Source organism: Microcaecilia unicolor, chromosome 2, assembly GCF_901765095.1.
Source record: "Microcaecilia unicolor chromosome 2, aMicUni1.1, whole genome shotgun sequence".
NCBI lineage: Eukaryota > Metazoa > Chordata > Amphibia > Gymnophiona > Siphonopidae > Microcaecilia > Microcaecilia unicolor.
In genome coordinates, this window is record NC_044032.1 from 304,516,259 (window position 1) to 304,528,313 (window position 12,055).

The window sequence follows — 12,055 nt, forward strand, 5'->3', positions numbered from 1 at the left end:
TGGCCCTATGTAATTCCCCTTGTTGAATCGGTGTAGCATGCTGATGTTTCACCAGATTATCTAAATGCTGTATAGTTTGTCTAAGTTCTTTTTCTTTTTCTCTAGTATCTTTATTTAAATGGGCTAGTAGTGAAATCATTTTCCCCCTGATCACTGCCTTCAAACTTTCCCACAAAATCCCTGATGTAATTTCCGGGGTATCATTAATTTGGAGAAATCCCCTCAATTCCCCCTCAATTCGTTTGACTTGTATGGGATCATCTAATAGGCCATCTGGAAATTGCCACACTCTCGCACCTCTGGACATCCGCCACCCCCGTAGAGATATTGTAACTGGGGCATGATCTGACCATGTTCGTGTATGTATCTCTGTGGAGATTGCTTGCAGAACCATTCCTGCACTGCCCATCCACATATCTATTCTTGAATATGTATTATGTGGAGCCGAATAGCAAGTGTAGTCCCTCGCTCCCCTATGCATGACCCTCCAGATATCTACCAATCCCCATTGATTAAGAAATTGAACTAATCATTCCCTCTCTGCCTGTGCATACCCGGCAGCCCCTCCAGAATTATCCACGGCAGGATCCATGGTCATGTTGAAGTCTCCACCTATAAGAACCTCTCCTTGTATATATTTCGAAAGTTGAGTGCTAATAAGAGTCAAAATATTCATCCTGGGATTGATTAGGGGCATAAATATTAACTATTGTATATATTCGTCCCCCAAGCTCTACCACCAGGATTACAAACCGCCTGCCCGGATCCAGCTTAACAGCCTTAATCTCCCATGCAAGCCCTTGCTTTAACAGTATCCCAACCCCCGCTGTCTTAACCTGCTCCTATTAGAGGCCAAATATTGGTGGGGGTATCTAGTATTGCATAATAGATGTTCATGTCTAGCCAGCAAATGAGTCTCCTGTACAAGAATTATATCTGCTCCCACCCTATTGGCCTCTTTAAATAATCTCTTACGTTTTATGGGAGAATTAAGGCCATGTGCGTTCAGTGACATACATACTATAGTTGCCATATAACTCCAAATCGGGTATTACCCGCATCTTTCAGCTGTTTGTTATGAGCCCCCCCAACATGCACTGATAGATTTATCATTCCCATGAGTTACTCTGTCTCCCCCCCCCCCCCCCACTCAACCGATGGGCCAAAATTATCCCACCACTAAGAAAAGAGAACGGCAACCAAAAGCATGCCTACATTCTCTAAAACAATATCCTTTGGTATTACAAGTATGTCCTCTCAAACCATTATCCAAACTTTAAACTCTTCAATCACTCCTTTACAGTTCAAATATCTTATCTTCTGCTTAGCGTCCCAGATCTGCTGTTCATGACACATCCTTAGTCGAAGGCTTCAGCATCTGTTCTGACTGTTGCCGGGTAAGGCGACCCTTGCCCCTTGCTACCCGTGTCCAGCGTTGACGCTTCAGTCGAGTCTCTGACTCCATATTGCCCTCCGATCTGTCCAAAAGTGCCTCTACCTCCAGCCATGTCGCACGTGCTTCCTCCACACTTTGAATTCTGCACCATTTTCCATCCTTATTATAAGCCAATGCGAATGGATGTTGCCAGCAGTACGGGATTCCCTTATCGTGGAGATATCTTGTAAAATTCCGCAGCTCTGCTCGGCGCTTCAATGTCGCTGGGGCCAAATCCTGATACAGTTCAATAGGGAACGAGTCCCATTATATACAGTCCTACTCATGAGCCTTTCTCAGGATGGCCTCCTTGATTTTATAATCCGAGAGACACGCAATGATATCCCTTGGCACGTTGTCCCATGAACAAGTCATCACTCTGTGTGCCCGATCCACTTTGATATCTTCCAGATTCACCTCTTGATAATCCTCCGACAACAGCATGCTTGCAATTTGCTGTGTGACCTTTTCGCAATCAACATATTCCACCTGCTCCGGGATGTCCCGAATACGAATGTTCGATCGCCTTCCGCAATTTTCTAAATCTTCAACTTTGTCCATAAGAGATTTACAGATATCTTGTTGCTCTCTTATCGAGGCCTCCACGGAGCTCAAGGCCTCCTGCTGTTCCTCCACCCGCTTATCAACATCCTCCACTCGCCGACCCATCTCCACCAGTTCTCCTCTGAGATCCGATGCCAGCATCATAAAGTCCTCCCGAACGCCTTTAACATTCGATCAAATCTCCTCCAGCAGCGCTCGGAAGTCTCTCATTGTAAACTCGCCTTCCACATCCATCTCTCTCATAACAGTCACTTGCCTTTCACTGTCGGCTTGTTGAGACCCCACCGCTGGCGCCATCTTGTCCTCGGTAATATGTGGTTGGTAAATAAAGGCTCTTAAGGACTTACGGGGCACTGTTGCGTCTTTCCCAGCCATCATTACAAGCGCTAAGTCTTCCTTTAGCGATAATTAGATTCCGTGAGGGTAGATCCTCCAGCAATCAGCTTTGCGTTATGAATCTTTCCGTGAGGCATGCGGAGCTGTTCACTCACACCGCCATTGCTAAGTGTGACATCACCGCTCCTAATGCGCCTTAACTTTAAAGGTGCGTTAGAAACGCTAATGCACCTTAGTAAACATATCCCTAAATATATTAAATATGTTTATTATTTACAGTTTGCCATTGAGAAGGAAGCTTACACTGTTGACTTAAAAGGTAAGGCTCTTGGTTATAATAATCTCCACTAAGAAATTTATCAACCTCAGGGCTAAGACATAGCATGTTTTGTATGACATTTCTAAAAACTCAAATAAGGAGTTAGAGAGACCACAATATAATAGTACTAGGGTGTCCCTTTAACCCTCCAAATGACACAGATATTACCTTGATTTTTTTTTTTTTTTTTTACAGTAACCTATCCTCCCCTTCCCTCCCTCCCACCTATTCCATACCTCCTCCCCACTCCCCCAAGCCGCAGGGTGCCCTCCCGGCACATACCTAGCGGAGTCTTCGGGGCAGAAAGGTAAACTTATGTATCATACCTGATAATTTTCTTTCCATTAATCATAGCTGATCAATCCATAGACTGGTGGGTTGTGTCCATCTACCAGCAGGTGGAGATAGAGAGCAAACTTTTGCCTCCCTATATGTGGTCATGTGCTGCCGGAAACTCCTCAGTATGTCGATATCAAAGCTCCATCCGCAGGACTCAGCACTTAGAGAATTACACCCACAAAGGGACACTCTGCCCAGCTCACCACCGCCGAAACGGGGGAGGGGGATTAACCCAGCTCATCCCCACACAAGTGGGGGTGGGGAATCCGTCCAGCTCATCCCCGCGGAGCGGGGGAGGGACACCACCCCGCCGATGCAGGGGGATCTGGCTTATTCTGCAACCGCAACCGCGGGAGGAGCTGACTGACCCTAACACCGCCGAAGCGGGAGGGGTACAAAGCTGCCCTACAGCCGCACGAAGCGGGAGGGAGTGCCGGCAGAATTTAAGTCTCAATCTAGCCCCGTAAAACGGAGGGGAGAGGAATGCAGCAGCTCACTGTAACACAAACTCGTCTCAACTCTTGAAGAATCCAAGTGAAAAAACTTGAACACGAAGTCCTCCTGAAGTAACTGAAGACTAAACTTGAACCTAAAATTCAACCAGAATATAAACAGTACAGATATCTGGGAGGGGCTATGGATTGATCAGCTATGATTAATGGAAAGAAAATTATCAGGTATGATACATAATTTTACCTTCCATATCATCATGCTGATCAATCCATAGACTGGTGGGATGTACCGAAGCAGTACTCACCCAGGGCGGGACATTGAAATCCCTGACCTCAACACTGAAGCTCCAAACCGGGCCTCCGCCCGAGCAGCCACAGTCAAGCGGTAATGCTTGGAGAATGTATGGGCCGATGCCCAAGTTGCCGCCTTGCATATCTCTGCCAAGGAGACGGACCCGGCCTCTGCCATCGAGGCCACCTGAGCTCTAGTGGAGTGAGCCTTCAGCTGGATAGGCGGCACCTTCCCCGCGGCCACATAAGCCGCTGCAATGGCTTCCTTGACCCATCTTGCCACTGTAGGCTTAGCAGCCTGCAGACCCTTACGAGGACCTGCAAACAGGACAAACAGATGATCCAATTTCCGGAAATCATTGGTCACTTCCAAGTATCTGATGATAACTCGTCTCACATCCAGATATTTGAGAGCAGAGAATTCCTCTGGGTAGTCCTCCCTACGAAAGGAAGGGAGACAGAGCTGCTGATTCACATGGAAGCGAGAAACAATCTTGGGCAGGAAGGAAGGCACTGTGCGAATAGTCACTCCTGCCTCAGTGAACTGCAGAAAAGGCTCTCGACATGAGAGTGCCTGGAGCTCGGAAACTCTTCTGGCTGAAGTGATAGCCACCAAAAAGACTGCTTTCAACGTCAGGTCTTTCAGAGATGCCCTCGACAAGGGTTCAAAAGGCGGCTTCTGCAAGGCTCTTAGTACCAGGTTGAGATTCCACGCAGGCACCACTGAGTGCAGAGGAGGGCGCAGGTGATTAACTCCCTTGAGAAAGCGCACCACATCTGGCTGCGAAGCCAGGGAAGCACCCTTCATGCGGCCCCTGAAGCAAGCCAGAGCCGCTACCTGGACTTTAAGGGAACTGAGCGACAGGCCTTTCTCCAGACCTTCTTGCAGGAACGCCAACACTGAAGAAATTGGAGCAGTGAAGGGAGAAAGTGAGCCCGCTTCACACCACGCTGCAAAGGTACGCCAAACCCTGGCGTAAGCCGTAGAAGTAGAGCGCTTCCTCGCTCTCAGCATAGTGGCAATGACCTTGTCTGAGAAGCCCTTCTTTCTCAGACGCTGCCGCTCAATAGCCAGGCCGTAAGACCAAAGGGGGAGGGATCCTCCATCACCACGGGACCCTGATGTAACAGGCCCTGCTCCACTGGCAGCCGCAGAGGATCGTCGACTGAGAGCCTGATCAAGTCCGCATACCAGGGACGTCTGGGCCAATCCGGACCCACCAGGATTATCCGGCCTGGATGCTTTGCCACCCGGTCTAGCACCCTGCCCAACATGGGCCAGGGCGGGAACACATAGAGAAGCTCTTGTGTCGGCCACTGTTGGAGAAGAGCATCTACTCCCAGGGATCGAGGGTCCCGTCCTCTGTTGAAAAAGCGCGGCACTTGGCCGATGACGCCATCAGATCTAGGCTCGGCTGGCCCCAGCGCTTCGTGATGTCCAAGAACGCCTGAGCAGATAGCTGCCACTCTCCGGGCTCCAAGGTATGGCGACTGAGAAAGTCCGCCTTGACATTCATGACTCCGGCAATGTGGGCCGCTGACAGCTGTTCCAGGTTCGCTTCCGCCCACTGGCATAAATTCATGGCCTCCTTGGGTAGAGGGGCGCTCTTGGTACCTCCCTCGCGGTTGACATAGGCCACAGCCGTGGCATTGTCCGACAAGACCCGTACTGGCTTCAACGCCAGTACCGGGAGAAACTCCAAAAGCGCCAACCGAATGGCTCTGAGTTCCAGGAGGTTGATAGACCACTTTGCCTCTGCAGGAGACCAGAGCCCCTGCGCTGTCCTTCCCAAGCAGTGGGCTCCCCAGCCCGACAAAGAGGCGTCAGTCGTGACGACAATCCACTCCGGGGTCACCAGAGGCATTCCTGCAGACAACTTGTCTGTCTGCGTCCACCAGCTCAGCGCCTTGCGCACTGCTGGGTCCAAGGGAAGGCGCACAGCATAATCCTCCGACATTGGAGTCCAGCGCTGCAGCAGAGAGTGTTGTAGTGGTCTCATATGAGCCCTGGCCCAGGGCACTACTTCCATCGTGGCCGTCATAGAGCCCAACAGCTGCACATAGTCCCAAGCCCGAAGAGGAGAGGCTACTAGGAACTGGTCCACCTGAGCCTGAAGCTTGACAATCCGATTGTCTGGCAGGAACACTCTGCCCACTTGGGTGTCGAATCGAACTCCCAGATACTCCAGGGACTGAGTTGGGCGCAGCTGGCTTTTCTCCCAGTTGATGATCCACCCCAGGGAGCTCAAAAGAGCAACCACCCGGTTCACACCTTTGCCGCACTCTGCATAAGAGGGGGCTCGGATCAACCAGTCGTCCAGATAAGGATGGACTTGTACTCCTTCCTTCCTCAGGAAGGCCGCGATGACCACCATTACTTTGGAGAAGGTCCGCGGAGCAGTAGCCAACCCGAACGGGAGGGCTCTGAACTGGAAGTGTCGGCCCAGTACTGAAAAACGCAGAAAGCGTTGATGAGGAGGCCAGATGGGAATATGCAAGTACGCTTCCTTGATGTCCAAGGATGCCAGGTACTCCCCTGCCTTCACTGCCACTATAACAGAGCGGAGAGTCTCCATGCGAAAGTGCCGAACTTTCAAGGCCCGATTGACCCCTTTGAGGTCGAGGATAGGCCGTACAGAACCTCCTTTCTTTGGTACCACAAAGTAAATGGAGTAACGTCCCTTGCCAAGCTGATTTTCTGGCACCGGAACGACCGCACCCAGGCGGATCAGATTGTCCAAGGTCTGCTGCACTGCCACAGCTTTGACCGGAGACTTGCAGGGAGAGAGTACAAACCCGTCTCTTAAGGGTCGGCAGAACTCTAGCTTGCAGCTGTCTCTGATGACTTCCAGCACCCAAGCGTCTGAAGTTATTGTGGTCCACTCGCCCAGAAATGAGGACAGCCGTCCTCCAATCTGCACTGGGGCGTGGACCAAGGCCCCGTCATTGGGTACGAGACCCTGGGGGAGGACCGGAGGGAGCACCTCCGGGACGGCGGTCTCTGCGAAAGGAATGCTGCTTGGGGGAGAAGTTCCTCTTGAAGGAAGAGGAGGCAGAAGAGCCCGACCTGCCCGGGCGGTACCGACGGGCTTCCTGAAACCGTCCTCTGGAGGTACCGGGGCGTGTACTAGCCCGAGCCCTGACCTCTGGTAACTTCTTGCCCTTAGACGTGCCGAGATCGGTCACGATTTTGTCCAGCTCGACCCCAAAGAGCAGCTTGCCTTTAAAAGGCAATCTAGCCAGGCGGGATTTAGAGGCGTGGTCAGCAGACCAATGCTTCAGCCAAAGCCACCGCCGCGCAGAGATTGTCTGAGCCATGCCTTTAGCTGAGGCCCTCAAGACATCATACAGCAAGTCTGCCAAATAGGCCAAGCCCGATTCCAGGGCCGGCCAATCAGCCCTCAAGGAATGATCCGAGGGGGAAGCCCGCTGCACCATAGTCAGGCACGCCCTGGCCACATAGGAGCCGCAAACTGAGGCCTGCAAACTTAAAGCAGCCGCCTCAAAGGACGACCTTAAGGCCGCCTCCAATCTTTTGTCTTGGGCGTCCTTTAGGGCCGTGCCACCTTCCACCGGCAACGCCGTTTTCTTAGTCACCGCAGTGATTAATCCACGGTAGGCCACAGATAGGCCTCACGTTCACTTTCAGGCAAAGGATAGAGGCGGGACATAGCCCTAGCCACTTTAAGGCTCGCTTCCGGGACATCCCATTGAGCCGAAATTAAGGTGTGCATGGCATCATGCACGTGGAAGGTTCTAGGCGGGCGCTTCGTCCCCAGCATAATGGCAGAGCCAACAGGGGCTGAGGGAGAGACGTCCTCCGGAGAGGAAATCTTCAAAATGCCCATGGCCTGCACTAACAGGTTGGGCAAATCCTCTGAGCTAAAGAGCCGCGCTGCAGAGGGGTCATCCGCTCCATCCGAGCGGGGATCCGTCTCCTCCAAGGAATCCGCAAAGGACCGTTGGGAGAACTCAGATACGCTGCCCTCATCTACATCGGAGGAGACAAAGTCCTCCAAGGCCTGGGAATCAACCCGAGGGCGTTTACCTCCGGGGGCCTCAACTTCTTTACCAGACGAGGGAGCAGGGGCAGCGTTTTACATAAGGAAGGCCTGATGCAGCAGCAAAACAAACTCGGGGGAGAAACCCCCCAGACTGTGCACTTCCGCAGCCTGGGCTACAGCCCTAGACGCACCCTCAACCGGCGCTCGCAAGAGCGGGGGAGAGACATGCTGCGCATCCAAGATGGCGTCCGGCGCGACACTCCGCGAAGGAGCCGCGCGGGAAGAACGGCGCTTAACTTTAGCCGCTTTTGTGCCGTCGCCCAAATTAAGGGCGTTCATGGCATTAATGTCTCCCACCTCAAGGGCGGCCCAAGAAGAAGCCGTCCGAGCCGCGTGGCCGGCCAAGATGGCGGAGGCGAGCAGCGGGGGATGGGCGTTTATGGCGGGAAAAACCGCCACACCGGAGGAAGGACCGGGACACTCATCAGTCACGAAACTGTCACCCAACAAGGGCGAATCAGACTTTAAGACCCCCGCATCCCCTCTAGAAGCGCCCAAGCGATCCGGGGAGCGACTCTTTGCGCCCTCGCCCTCCGACGCCATAGGCCACGTGGAGATCAATCGGGGAACCCCCTGCCCACTATAAAAAGGTAAAAATTACCTGCTTTCTGCTCCGAGCTGTAACGACCTGGTGTCCCAGTGAGTAGCTGCAATAAACGTTTAAATAAACGTCGAAATAAACGCCTTTAAGGACGTTCAAAAATTTTTTTTTTTTTTTTTTTTAACGGAGCCAGCGGGAGGGGGGAGAAAAGGAGGGACCTGGCGCCACCAGGTTTGCACTTGCTCAAGAAGAGCCCTCAACCCCAGGCACTCAACAAAACCTAAAAATTAGGCTTGGAGGCCTAGCCAGAGCTGCTGCTGTGTGTGACCACCACCTGCTGAGATAGAGAACATACTGAGGAGTTTCCGGCAGCACATGACCACATATAGGGAGGCAAAAGTTTGCTCTCTATCTCCACCTGCTGGTAGATGGACACAACCCACCAGTCTATGGATTGATCAGCATGATGATATGGAAAGATCCCAAGTCCTTCCTGCCCGCTGCTGGTGCTGACCCTCTTACTGCCGCATCTTCTTTAAAATGGCTGCCAAGACTTCCAACGGCGGCCTCGCAAGACTTCAGCGGAAGTCTCAGCAGCCATTTTTAAAGAGCAATGCGGCAACAAGGGGGTCAGTGCTGGCAGCAGGCAGGAAAGACTTGGGATCTTTCCTGGCCCAACGACTCCACTAGACCACCAGGTGGCTTTGGGTATGTGCTGGGGACGCACCCTGTGGCTCGGGGGAGGGGAGCAAGGTGTCAGATTGCGGCAATGGCAGGAAGCAGGAGGGAGCGATGCGGGATCCTGTGCGACCGCCCCTGTTGCCACTGCTTAAGATTGGCCCTGGCTGGACTTCTAGTTGTTTTTTTAGTTTACAGTTATTTTTGTAATTCATTTTTTATTAACAACCAAAATAAAAATTATTAAAACTACAAGCCAGCATTCCTGAATACAGAAACTAGTTCAATAGCCACAGCAATTACATCTATGCAAAAAATGAACAAGAAATTTAAAAACAAAAAATGACAACTGTTCAAACTGTTATGTTTATTAGATTTGCTAAAACCATGTTAATGAGCACTAATTGGCAATAATAAGCATTTACACTCACTACTCATTAGGCATATTCTGTAATGCATTGCGCCTAAATTTTAATGCATGCAGGCAAAAAGGGGCATGGTTATATGCGGGGGAATGGGTGTTTCATGGGCATTCCAAAATTTACGTGCACTGTTATACAATATGGCCCTCTGCACCTAAATCTACATGCTGGGATTTATGCCATGTTTTTGTTGGTGTAAATGGAGGCGTGTAGTTTTAGGCACTAGGATATGACTACTACTACTACTACTACTTAACATTTCTAAAGCGCTACTAGGGTTACGCAGCGCTGTACCGTTTAACATGGAAGGACGGTCCCTGCTCGAAGAGCTTACAATCTAAAAAGACAAATGTACAGTTAATCATATAGGTCAGACAGATTTGGGCAACCTATATGTTCGAAAGGTTAGGTTCCGAATGCAGCATATGACCTAAGCGTATTCTATATGCTGTGCCTAAATCTATGATCAGCTTATAGAATATGCTTAGGTGGAAATATTTCTGCATGGACTTTTAGGCACCATATATAGAATGTGGCCTAATATGTCCCCCTCCCCTATAACATAACATAAACCACATACCCCGTTTCCTGCCCATCTAGTAGCGCTATAGAAATGCTAAGTAGTAGTAGTAGTAGTACCTAGCTAATAGTTTAAGAACCAACTACATGTCTGATGAGACATGGCCAACCACACTGGCTTCCAAATCTTTTTTAATACCACTCCAATATCATCAATGCATACACTAGGTTTAGCCACTGCATTACTGTAGGTGACGACTCCTGTCTCCATTGGACCAAACACTTCTTTGCAAACAGTAACATATAAAAGAGTAATTCTTTTGTGGTTGCTGTTGTCAAGGATCTAATGGTGAAATAATTAGTAAAAAGAAAAAGTTGACTAACTGATAAACTTGTTCTTGTAATTTGAAAGATATCCTGGTTCACCTTTATCCAAAAATGTTGAACAAATGTACATGTATATATGTTTTTATTGGTGTATTTATTTTTATTCTTATTATTATTTTTCTTCTCTGACAATTGATTTTGGATTGTCACATATTATTAGTTTTTATTGCAATAATATTTATTGTTTATATATTTTATATACATAAAGATTTTTTTGGGGGGGGGGGTTAGTCCGTGGGTTAGTCTGTAATATTGGCGAAATATTATGAACAAACATGTTTCTTCTTTTTTTATTGTTCTATGTCTGCTCTGAGACAAAGATAAATGTAACCATGTATATTGATACCCCTTTTTACACAATTTATTCATATTCATTACAATGCTTATATTACAACCTTAGTTTTTCAAATGAGAAAGGTAAAACATATTTATCTATATATTTATTTCCTCAATTGAGAATTTTATGTATTGCCGTTATACAGTTCCATATTAGTTATTTTATACTCCACTATTTTTGTTGTCTGAAGTCCTGAGTACCAATTACCTAAAACCCAACTAGGTATTATTTCTTAGTTGTTATATATCAAGGAATATCTGTATTGCTTTTTTGGATACTCGATCCATTTCATAGTATTTTTGTGTACAACCTATGATAACTATATACAATATCATACAATACATTGTTTTATGTTTTTTCACACAAAAATATTTCCCTTGCAACACCATTTTACAGTGTCTAATACTATGTGTTTTTTTAAATATGTTTTAAGTGTATTTTAATGCTTATGATTTCGCTTTTGCATCTCTGATATGTCTCATAATAATTTTCTATAATTTTTACACAATTTTCTATACATTTATTATTGATTGCCTTTTGTTTACACTATTTATTATTGATTAATTTTTGCATTATTCATGTTTATATTTTATGATTATTTGGCATTTGCATCATTTAGGTTTTAATCTTCGAGAAGATGTTTTTATGAGTTTGTTTCATATGTCCATTATTGAATGTTTTACAAAAATGTTTTTATAAGTTTACTTCAATTGCTTTTTGTTTGCATTATTCATGTTTTATATTTGTTTTTATAGACTCCTCAAGAATGTGCTACGGCGCCGAAACACGGCTGTGTTGAGTTGTTGTAATAAACATTACTTTTTATTTACAATCATACGTCTTCTCCATTGTTTGAAAAGAGCCTACCTTCCCCACCCCCCTCTTTGTTTTCCCCGAACAAATGTACATGACCAGAGCAAATGCCCTAAAGTGTCCCCCTTTACACCATATTTGATGGTGGAATCTTCTTGAGTGATGCCATCTTCAGGGCCCTGTTGGGCATTATATAAGCTCAAAATGCAAACTTACAAATTTGTTCTTGAAGGCTAGCATTAATCACTTTAGACAGGGGTGGGGAGGAGGGTAGGATCAAACCTTTCAACATTACTACTACTATTTAGCATTTCTATAGCGCTACAAGGCGCTACTATTCAACCTTTCAACATTACTACTACTACTACTATTTAGCATTTCTATAGCGCTACAAGGCGTACGCAGCGCTGCACAAACATAGAAGAAAGACAGTCCCTGCTCAAAGAGCTTACAATCTAATAGACAAAAAATAAAGTAAGCAAATCAAATCCATTAATGTGTACAGGAAGGAGAGGAGGGTAGGTGGAGGCGAGCAGTTACAAGTGGTTACGAGTCAAA

General features: G+C 47.8%; 1 protein-coding gene across 1 annotated transcript in view; it reads right to left on the reverse strand.

Moving 5' to 3' along the window:
- The window catches only part of KDM4C (lysine demethylase 4C), an 865,731-nt gene that overhangs the window by 138,366 nt on the left and 715,310 nt on the right, over positions 1-12,055 (reverse strand). The window lies entirely within an intron of this gene.